Here is a 10,647-nt window from a genome sequence, read left to right on the forward strand (position 1 = left end):
ACACCAAAAGCAATGGCAACAAAAGCCAAAATTGACAAATGAGATCTAATTAAACTAAAGAGCTTCTGCACAGCACAAGAAACTATCATCAGAGTGAACAGGCAACCTACAGAATGGGAGAAAATTTTTGCAATCTAGCCATCTGACAAGGGGTTAATATCCAGAATCTACAAAGAACTTAAACAAATTTACAAGAAAAAAAACAAACGACCCCATCAAAAACTGGGTGAGGGATATGAACAGACACTTCTCAAAAGAAGACATTTATGCAGCCAACAAACATATGAAAAAAGGCTCATCATCACTGGTCATTAGAGAAATGCAAATCAGGGAGGGTCAGGCAAGATGGCTGAATATGAACAGCTCCAGTCTGCAGCTCCCAGTGAGATCCACGCAGAAGGCGAGTGATTTCTGCATTTCCAACTGAGGTATGTGGTTCGTCTCATTGGGACTGGTTGGACAGTGGGTGCAGCCCATGGAGGGCAAGCCAAAACAGGGCGGGGCATCACCTCACCCAGGAAGTGCAAGAGGTTGGGGGATTTCCCTTTCCTAGCCAAGGAAAGCTGTGAGAGACTTTACCGGGAGGAATGGTACACTCCTGCCCAGATACTGTGCTTTTCCCATAGTCTTAGCAACCAGCGTCTAGGAGATTCCCTCCAGTGCCTGGCTCAGCGGGTCCCATGCCCACGGAGCCCAGCAAGCTAAGATCCATTGGCTTGAAATTCTTGCTGCTAGTGAAGCAGTCTGGGATTGACCTGGGATGCTGGAGCTTGGTGGGGGGAGGGGTGTCTGTCATTGCCGAGGCTTGAGTAGGCGGTTTTATGCTCACAGTGTAAACAAAGCCACTGGGAAGTTCAAACTGGGCAGAGTCCACCACAGCTCAGCAAAGCTGACTGCCTCTCTAGATTCCACCTCGGTGGGCAGGGCATCTCTGAACAAAAGGCAGCAGCCCCAGTCAGAGACTTACAGATAAAACCCCCATCTCCCTGGAACAGAGCGCCTGAGGAAAGGGGCAGCTGTGGGTGCAGCTTCAGCAGACTTAAACGTCCCTGCCTGACAGCTCTGAAGAGAGCAGTGGTTCTCCCAGCACAGCGTTCAAGCTCTGATAATGGACAGACTGCCTTCTCAAGTGGGTCCCTGACCCCTGTGTAGCCTGACTGGGAGACACCTCCAAATAGGGGCCAACAGAAACCTCATACAGGAGAGCTCTGGCTGGCATCTTGTGGGTGCCTCTCTGGGACGAAGCTTCCAGAGGAAGGGTCAGACAACAATGGTTGCTGTTCTGCAGCCTCTGCTGGTGATACCCAGGCAAACAGGTCTGGAGTGCACCTCCAGCAAACTCCAACAGACCTGCAGCTGAGGGGCCTGAGTGTTAGAAGGAAAAGTAACAAACAAAAGGAATAGAATCAACATCAACAAAAAGGACATCCACACCCCATCCATAAGTCACCAACATCAAAGACTAAAGGTAGATAAAACCACAAAAATGGGGAGAAATCAGCACAGAAAGGCTGAAATTTCCAAAAACCAGAACACCTCTTCTCCTCCAAAGGATCACAACTCTTTGCCAGCAAGGGAACAAAACTAGACAGAGAATGAGTTTGATGAGTTGACAGAAGTAGGATTCAGAAGGTGTGTAATAACAAAGTCACCCGAGCTAAAGGAGCATGTTCTAACCCAAAGCAAGGAAGCTAAGAACCTTGAAAAAAGGTTAGATGAATTGCTAACTAGAATAACCAGTGTAGAAAACAGCATAAATGACCTGATGGAGCTGAAAAATGCAGCACAAGAACTTCATGAAGCATATATAAGTTTCAATAGCCGAATCGATCAAGTGGAAGAAAGGATATCAGTGATTGAACATCAACTTAATGAAATAAAGTGAGAAGACAAGATTAGAGAAAAAAGGGTGACAAGAAATGAACAAATCCTCCAAGAAATATGGGACTATGTGAAAAGACCAAATCTAAGTTTGGTTGGTATACCTGAAAGTGATGGGGAGAATGGAACCAAGTTGGAAAACACTCCTCAGGATATTATCCAGGACAACGTCCCCAACCTAGCAAGGCAGGCCAACATTCAAATTCAGGAAATACAGAGAACACCACAAAGATATTCCTCGAAAACAGCAACCCCAAGACACATAACAGTCAGATTCACCAAGGTCGAAATGAAGGAAAAAATGGTAAGGGCAGCCAGATAGAAAGATCAGGTTACCCCCAAAGGGAAGCCCATCAGACTAACAGCAGATCTCTCAGCAGAACCCTACAAGCCAAAGAGAGTAGGGGCCAATATTCAACATTCTTTTTTTTTTTTTTTTTTTTTTTTTATTATACTTTAAGTTCTAGGGTACATGTGCATGACGTTTATATCATGTATAACTCCCCAATGCAATCCCTCCCTCCTCCCCCCTCCCCATGAGAGGCCCCAGTGTGTGATGTTCCCCTTCCCGAGTCCAAGTGATCTCATTGTTCAGTTCCCACCTATGAGTGAGAACATGCGGTGTTTGGTTTTCTCTTCTTGTGATAGTTTGCTAAGAATGATGGTTTCCAGCTGCATCCATGTCCCTACAAGGACGCAAACTCATCCTTTTTGATGGCTGCATAGTATTCCATGGTGTATATGTGCCACATTTTCTTAATCCAGTCTGTCACAGATGGACATTTGGGTTGATTCCAAGTCTTTGCTATTGTGAATAGTGCCGCAATAAACAACGTGTGCATGTGTCTTTGTAGTAGAGTAATTTATAATCCTTTGGTATATACCCAGTAGTGGGATGGCTGGGTCATATGGTACATCTAGTTCTAGATCCTTGAGGAATCGCCATACTGTTTTCCATAATGGTTGAACTAGTTTACAATCCCACCAACAGTGTAAAAGTGTTCCTATTTCTCCACATCCTCTCCAACACCTGTTGTTTCCTGACTTCTTAATGATTGCCATTCTAACTGGTGTGAGATGGTATCTCATTGTGGTTTTGATTTGCATTTCTCTGATGGCCAGTGATGATGAGCATTTTTTCATGTGTCTGTTGGCTGTATGGATGTCTTCTTTTGAGAAATGTCTGTTCATATCCTTTCCCCACTTTTTGATGGGGTTGTTTGCTTTTTTCTTGTATATTTGTTTGAGTTCTTGGTAGATTCTGGATATTAGCCCTTTGTCAGATGAGTAGGTTGCAAAAATTTTTTCCCATTCTGTAGGTTGCCTGTTCACTCTGATGGTAGTTTCTTTTGCTGTGCAAAAGCTCTTTAGTTTAATTAGATCCCATGTGTCAATTTTTGCTTTTGCTGCCGTTGCTTTTGGTGTTTTAGACATGAAGTCCTTGCCCATGCCTATGTCCTGAATGGTACTACCTAGATTTTCTTCTAGGGTTTTTATGGTATTAGGTCTAACATTTAGTCTCTAATCCATCTTGAATTAATTTTCGTATAAGGGGTAAGGAAAGGATCCAGTTTCAGCTTTCTACTTATGGCTAGCCAATTTTCCCAGCACCATTTATTAAATAGGGAATCCTTTCCCCGTTTCTTGTTTCTCTCAGGTTTGTCAAAGATCAGATGGCTGTAGATGTGTGGTATTATTTCTGAGGACTCTGTTCTGTTCCATTGGTCTATATCTCTGTTGTGGTACCAGTACCATGCTGTTTTGGTTACTGTAGCCTTGTAGTATAGTTTGAAGTCAGGTAGCGTGACGCCTCCAGCTTTGTCCTTTTGACTTAGGATTGTCTTGGCAATGCGGGCTCTTTTTTGGTTCCATATGAACTTTAAAGCCGTTTTTTCCAATTCTGTGAAGAAAGTCATTGGTAGCTTGATGGGGATGGCATTGAATCTATAAATCACCTTGGGCAGTATGGCCATTTTCACGATATTGATTCTTCCTATCCATGAGCATGGTATGTTCTTCCATTTGTTTGTGTCCTCTTTGATTTCACTGAGCAGTGGTTTGTAGTTCTCCTTGAAGAGGTCCTTTACATCCCTTGTAAGCTGGATTCCTAGGTATTTGATTCTCTTTGAAGCAATTGTGAATGGAAGTTGATTCCTGATTTGGCTCTCTGCTTGTCTGTTACTGGTGTATAAGAATGCTTGTGATTTTTGCACATTAATTTTGTATCCTGAGACTTTGCTGAAGTTGCTTATCAGCTTAAGGAGATTTGGGCTGAGACAATGGGGTTTTCTAAATATACAATCATGTCATCTGCAAACAGGGACAATTGACTTCTTCTTTTCCGAACTGGATACCCTTGATTTCTTTCTCTTGCCTGATTGCCCTAGCCAGAACTTCCAACACTATGTTGAATAGGAGTGGTGAGAGAGGGCATCCCTGTCTTGTGCCAGTTTTCAAAGGGAATTTTTCCAGTTTTTGCCCATTCAGTATGATATTAGCTGTGGGTTTGTCATAAATAGCTCTTATTATTTTGAGGTACGTTCCATCAATACCAATTTATTGAGCGTTTTTAGCATAAAGGGCTGTTGAATTTTGTCAAAAGCCTTTTCTGCATCTATTGAGATAATCATGTGGTTCTTGTCTTTGGTTCTGTTTATATGCTGGATTACGTTTATTGATTTGCGAATGTTGAACCAGCCTTGCATCCCAGGGATGAAGCCCACTTGATCATGGTGGATAAGCTTTTTGATGTGCTGCTGAATCCGGTTTGCCAGTATTTTATTGAGGATTTTTGCATCGATGTTCATCAGGGATATTGGTCTAAAATTCTCTCTTTTTGTTGTGTCTCTGCCAGGCTTTGGTATCAGGATGATGTTGGCCTCATAAAAAGAGTTAGGGAGGATTCCCTCTTTTTCTATTGATTGGAATAGTTTCAGAAGGAATGGTACCAGCTCCTCCTTGTACCTCTGGTAGAATTCAGCTGTGAATCCATCTGGTCCTGGACTTTTTTTCGTGGGTAGGCTATTAATTGTTGCCTCAATTTCAGAGCCTGCTATTGGTCTATTCAGGGATTCAACTTCTTCCTGGTTTAGTCTTGGGAGAGTGTAAGTGTCCAGGAAATTATCCATTTCTTCTAGATTTTCTAGTTGATTTGCGTAGAGGTGTTTATAGTATTCTCTGATGGTAGTTTGTATTTCTGTGGGGTCGGTGGTGATATCCCCTTTATCATTTTTTATTGCGTCTATTTGATTCCTCTCTCTTTTCTTCTTTATTAGTCTTGCTAGCGGTCTGTCAATTTTGTTGATCTTTTCAAAAAACCAACTCCTGGATTCATTGATTTTTTGGAGGGTTTTTTGTGTCTCTATCTCCTTCAGTTCTGCTCTGATCTTAGTTATTTCTTGCCTTCTGCTAGCTTTTGAATGTGTTTGCTCTTGCCTCTCTAGTTCTTTTAATTGTGATGTTAGAGTGTCAATTTTAGATCTCTCCTGCTTTCTCTTGTGGGCATTTAGTGCTATAAATTTCCCTCTACACACTGCTTTAAATGTGTCCCAGAGATTCTGGTATGTTGTATCTTTGTTCTCATTGGTTTCAAAGAACATCTTTATTTCTGCTTTCATTTCGTTATGTACCCAGTAGTCATTCAGGAGCAGGTTGTTCAGTTTCCATGTAGTTGAGCGGTTTGGATTGAGTTTCTTAGTCCTGAGTTCTAGTTTGATTGCACTGTGGTCTGAGAGACAGTTTGTTATAATTTCTGTTCTTGTACATTTGCTGAGGAGTGCTTTACTTCCAATTATGTGGTCAATTTTGGAATAAGTGCGATGTGGTGCTGAGAAGAATGTATATTCTGTTGATTTGGGGTGGAGAGTTCTATAGATGTCTATTAGGTCCGCTTGGTGCAGAGATGAGTTCAATTCCTGGATATCCTTGTTAACTTTCTGTCTCGTTGATCTGTCTAATGTTGACAGTGGAGTGTTGAAGTCTCCCATTATTATTGTATGGGAGTCTAAGTCTCTTTGTAGGTCTCTAAGGACTTGCTTTATGAATCTGGGTGCTCCTGTATTGGGTGCATAGATATTTAGGAGAGTTAGCTCTTCCTGTTGAATTGATCCCTTTACCATGATGTAATGGCCTTCTTTGTCTCTTTTGATCTTTGATGGTTTAAAGTCTGTTTTATCAGAGACTAGGATTGCAACCCCTGCTTTTTTTTGTTCTCCATTTGCTTGGTAGATCTTCCTCCATCCCTTTATTTTGAGCCTATGTATGTCTCTGCATGTGAGATGGGTCTCCTGAATACAGCAGACTGATGGGTCTTGACTCTTTATCCAGTTTGCCAGTCTGTGTCTTTTAATTGGAGCATTTAGTCCATTGACATTTAAGGTTAATATTGTTATGTGTGAACTTGATCCTGTCATTATGATATTAACTGTTATTTTGCTCGTTAGTTGATGCAGTTTCTTCCTAGCCTCGATGGTCTTTACATTTTGGCATGTTTTTGCAATGGCTGGTACCGGTTGTTCCTTTCCATGTTTAGGGCTTCCTTCAGGGTCTCTTGTAAGGCAGGCCTGGTGGTGACAAAATCTCTAAGCATTTGCTTATCTGTAAAGGATTTTATTTCTCCTTCACTGATGAAGCTTAGTTTGGCTGGATATGAAATTCTGGGTTGAAAATTCTTTTCTTTAAGAACGTTGAATATTGGCCCCCACTCTCTTCTGGCTTGTAGAGTTTCTGCCGAGAGGTCTGCTGTTATTCTGATGGGCTTCCCTTTGTGGGTAACCCGACCTTTCTCTCTGGCTGCCCTTAAGATTTTTTCCTTCATTTCAACTTTGGTGAATCTGGCAATTATGTGTCTTGGAGTTGCTCTTCTGGAGGAGTATCTTTGTGGCGTTCTCTGTATTTCCTGAATTTGAATGTTGGCCTGCCCTACTAGGTTGGGGAAGTTCTCCTGGATGATATCCTGAAGAGTGTTTTCCAACTTGGTTCCATTTTCCCCCTCACTTTCAGGCACCCCAATCAGACGTAGATTTGGTCTTTTTACATAATCCCATACTTCTTGCAGGCTTTGTTCATTTCTTTTTCTTCTTTTTTCTTTTGGTTTCTCTTCTCGCTTCATTTCATTCATTTGATCCTCAATCGCTGATACTCTTTCTTCCAGTTGATCGAGTCGGTTACTGAAGCTTGTGCATTTGTCACGTATTTCTCGTGTCATGGTTTTCATCTCTGTCATTTCGTTTATGATCTTCTCTGCATTAATTAATCTAGCTGTCAATTCTTCCACTTTTTTTTCAAGATTTTTAGTTTCTTTGCGCTGGGTACGTAATTCCTCCTTTAGCTCTGAGAGGTTTGATGGAGTGAAGCCTTCTTCTCTCATCTCATCAAAGTCATTCTCTGACCAGCTTTGATCCGTTGCTGGCGATGGGCTGCGCTCCTTTGCAGGGGGAGATGCGCTCTTATTTTTTGAATTTCCAGCTTTTTTGCCCTGCTTCTTCCCCATCTTTGTGGTTTTATCTGTCTCTGGACTTTGATGATGGTGACGTACTGATGGGGTTTTGGTATAGGTGTCCTTCCTGTTTGATAGTTTTCCGTCTGACAGTCAGAAGGACTGTCTGTTGGTCTGTTGGAGATTGCTTGAGGTCCACTCCCGACCCTGTTTGCCTGGGTATCAGCAGCAGAGGTTTCCGAAGATAGAATATTGCTGAACAGCGAGTGTACCTGTCTGATTCTTTCTTTGGAAGTTTCCTCTCAGGGGTGACGCCACCCTGTGAGGTGTGGGGTGTCAGACTGCCCCTAGTGGGGGATGTCTCCCAGCTAGGCTACTCAGGGGTCAGGGACCCACCTGAGCAGGCAGTCTGTCCGTTCTCGGATCTCAACCTCCACGTTAGGAGATCCACGGCTCTCCCCAAAGCTGTCAGACAGAGTCGTTCGCCTCTGCACCGCCCCTGCTCTTTCCCCTAATGGGCTGCAGCTGTGCGCTGTCCGCAGCGGTAGAGTCTACAGAGACAGGCAGGCTTCCTTGAGCTGCTGTGAGCTCCACCCAGTTCGAGCTTCCCAGCGGCTTTGTTTACCTACTTAAGCCTCAGCAATGGCGGGCGCCCCTCCCCCAGCCTCGCTGCTGCCTTGCGGATAGATCGCCGCAGACGGCTGTGTTAGCAGTGAGGGAGGCTCCGTGGGCGTGGGACCCTCCCGGCCAGGTGTGGGATATATTCTCCTGGTGTGCCTGTTTCCTTAAAGCGCAGTATTGGGGTGGGAGTTACCCGATTTTCCAGGTGTTGTGTGTCTCAGTTCCCCTGGCTAGGAAAAAGGGATTCCTTTCCCCCTTGCGCTTCCAGGTGAGGCGATGCCTCGCCCTGCTTCAGCTCACGCTGGTCAGGCTGCAGCAGCTGACCAGCACCGATTGTCCGGCACTCCCTAGCGAGATGACCCCAGTACCTCAGTTGAAAACGCAGAAATCACCGGTCTTCTGTGTCGCTCGCGCTGGGAGTTGGAGACTGGAGCTGCTCCTATTCGGCCATCTTGCTCTGCCCCCAATATTCAACATTCTTAAAGAAAAGAATTTACAACCCAGAATTTCATATCCAACCAACAACTTTTCTTAAAGAAAAGAATTTACAACACAGAGTTTCATATCCAGCCAACAACTTTTCTTAAAGAAAAGAATTTACAACACAGAATTTCATATCCAAACATAATTATGAAACGGTTTCATAAATGAAGGAGAAATAAAATTCATTACAGACAAGCAAATGCTGAGAGATTTTGTCACCACCAGGCCTGCCTTACAAGAGCTCCTGAAGGAAGTACTAAACATGGAAAGGAACAACCAGTAACAGCCACTGCAAAAACATGCCAAATTGTAAAGACCATCAATGCTATGAAGCAACTGAATCAACTAATGGGAAGAAAAAAAAAAAAAAAAAAAAAACAGCTAGCATCATAATCACAGGACCAAATTCACACATAACAATATTAACTTTAAATGTAAATGGGCTAAACGCCCCAATTAAAAGACACAGACTGGCAAACTGGATAAAGAGTCAAGACCCATCGGTATGCTGTATTCAGGAGACCCATCTCACAGGCAAAGATACACATAGGCTCAAAATAAATGGAGGAAGATTTACCAAGCAACAAAGCAAAAAAAAAAAAAAAAAAAAAAAAGCAGGGGTTGCACTCCTAGTCTCTGACAAAACAGACTTTAAACCAATAAAGGTCAAAAGAGACAAAGAAGGGGCATTACATAATGGTAAAGGGATCAATTCAACAAGTAGAGCTAACTATCCTAAATATATATATGCACCCAACACAGGAGCACCCAGATTCATAAAGCAAGTTCTTAGAGACCTACAAAGAGACTTAGATTCCCACACAATAATAGTGGGAGACTTTAACACCCCAATGTCAATGTTAGACAGATCAATGAGACAGAAAATTAACAAGGATATCCAGGACTTGAACTCGGCTCTGGACCAGGTGGACCTAATAGACAGCTACAGAACTCTCCACCCTAAGTGTAAATTAAAAAAAAGAAAAAGAAAAAAGAACTCTCCAAGCCAAATCAAAAGAATATTCTCAGCACCACATCACACTTATTCTAAAATTGACCACATAATTGGAAGTAAAACACTCCTCAGCAAATGTAAAAGAAAAGAAATCACAACAAACTATCTCTCAGATCACAGTGCAATCAAATTAGAACTCAGGATTAAGAAACTCACTCAGAACTGTGCAACTACATGGAAACTGAACAACCTGCTCCTGAATGACTACTGGGTAAATACCAAAATGAAGACAGAAATAAAGATGCTCTTTTAAACCAATGAGAACAAAGACACAAGGTACCAGAATCTGTGGGACAAATGTAAAGCAGTGTATACAGGGAAATTTATGCACTAAATGCCCACAAGAGAAAGCAGGAAAGATCTAACATCAATACCCTAACATCACAATTAAAAGAACTAGAGAAGCAAGAGCAAACAAATTCAAAAGCTAGAAGAAGACAAGAAATAACTAAGATCAGAGCAGAACTGAAGGAGATAGAGACACAGCAAAACCCTTCAAAAAATCAATGAATCCAGGAGCTGTTGTTTTGAAAAGATCAACAAAATAGATAGACTGGTAGCCAGACTAATAAAGAAGAAGAAAGAAGAATCAAATAGATGCAATAAAAAATGATAAAGGGGATATCACCACCGATCCCACAGAAATACAAACTACCATCAGAGAATACTATAAATACCTCTATGCAAATAAACTAGAAAATCTAGAAGAAATGGATAACTTCCTGGACACATACATGCTCCCAAGACTAAATCAGGAAGAAGTTGAATCTCTGAATAAACCAATAGCAAGTTCTGAAATTGAGGCAATAATTTATAGCCTACCAACCAAAAAACGTCCAAGAACAGACAGATTCACATGCGAATTCTACCAGAGGTACAAAGAGGAGCTGGTGCCATTCTTTCTGAAACTATTCCAAACAATAGAAAAAGAGGGACTCCTTCCTAACTCATTTTATGAGGCCAGCATCATCCTGTTACCAAAACCTGGCAGAGACACACACACAAAAAGAAAATTTTAGAACAACATCCCTGATGAACATCAAAGCAAAAATCCTCAATAAAATACTGGCAAACCAAATCCAGCAGCATATCAAAAGGCTTATCCACCACAATCAAGTTGGCTTCACCCCTGGTATGCAAGGCTGGTTCAACATACACAAATCAATAAACAAGAAATGCAAATCAAAACCACAATGAGATACCATCTCAC

This window comes from Trachypithecus francoisi, unplaced genomic scaffold (assembly GCF_009764315.1).
Source record: "Trachypithecus francoisi isolate TF-2019V2 unplaced genomic scaffold, Tfra_2.0 Lachesis_group5, whole genome shotgun sequence".
NCBI lineage: Eukaryota > Metazoa > Chordata > Mammalia > Primates > Cercopithecidae > Trachypithecus > Trachypithecus francoisi.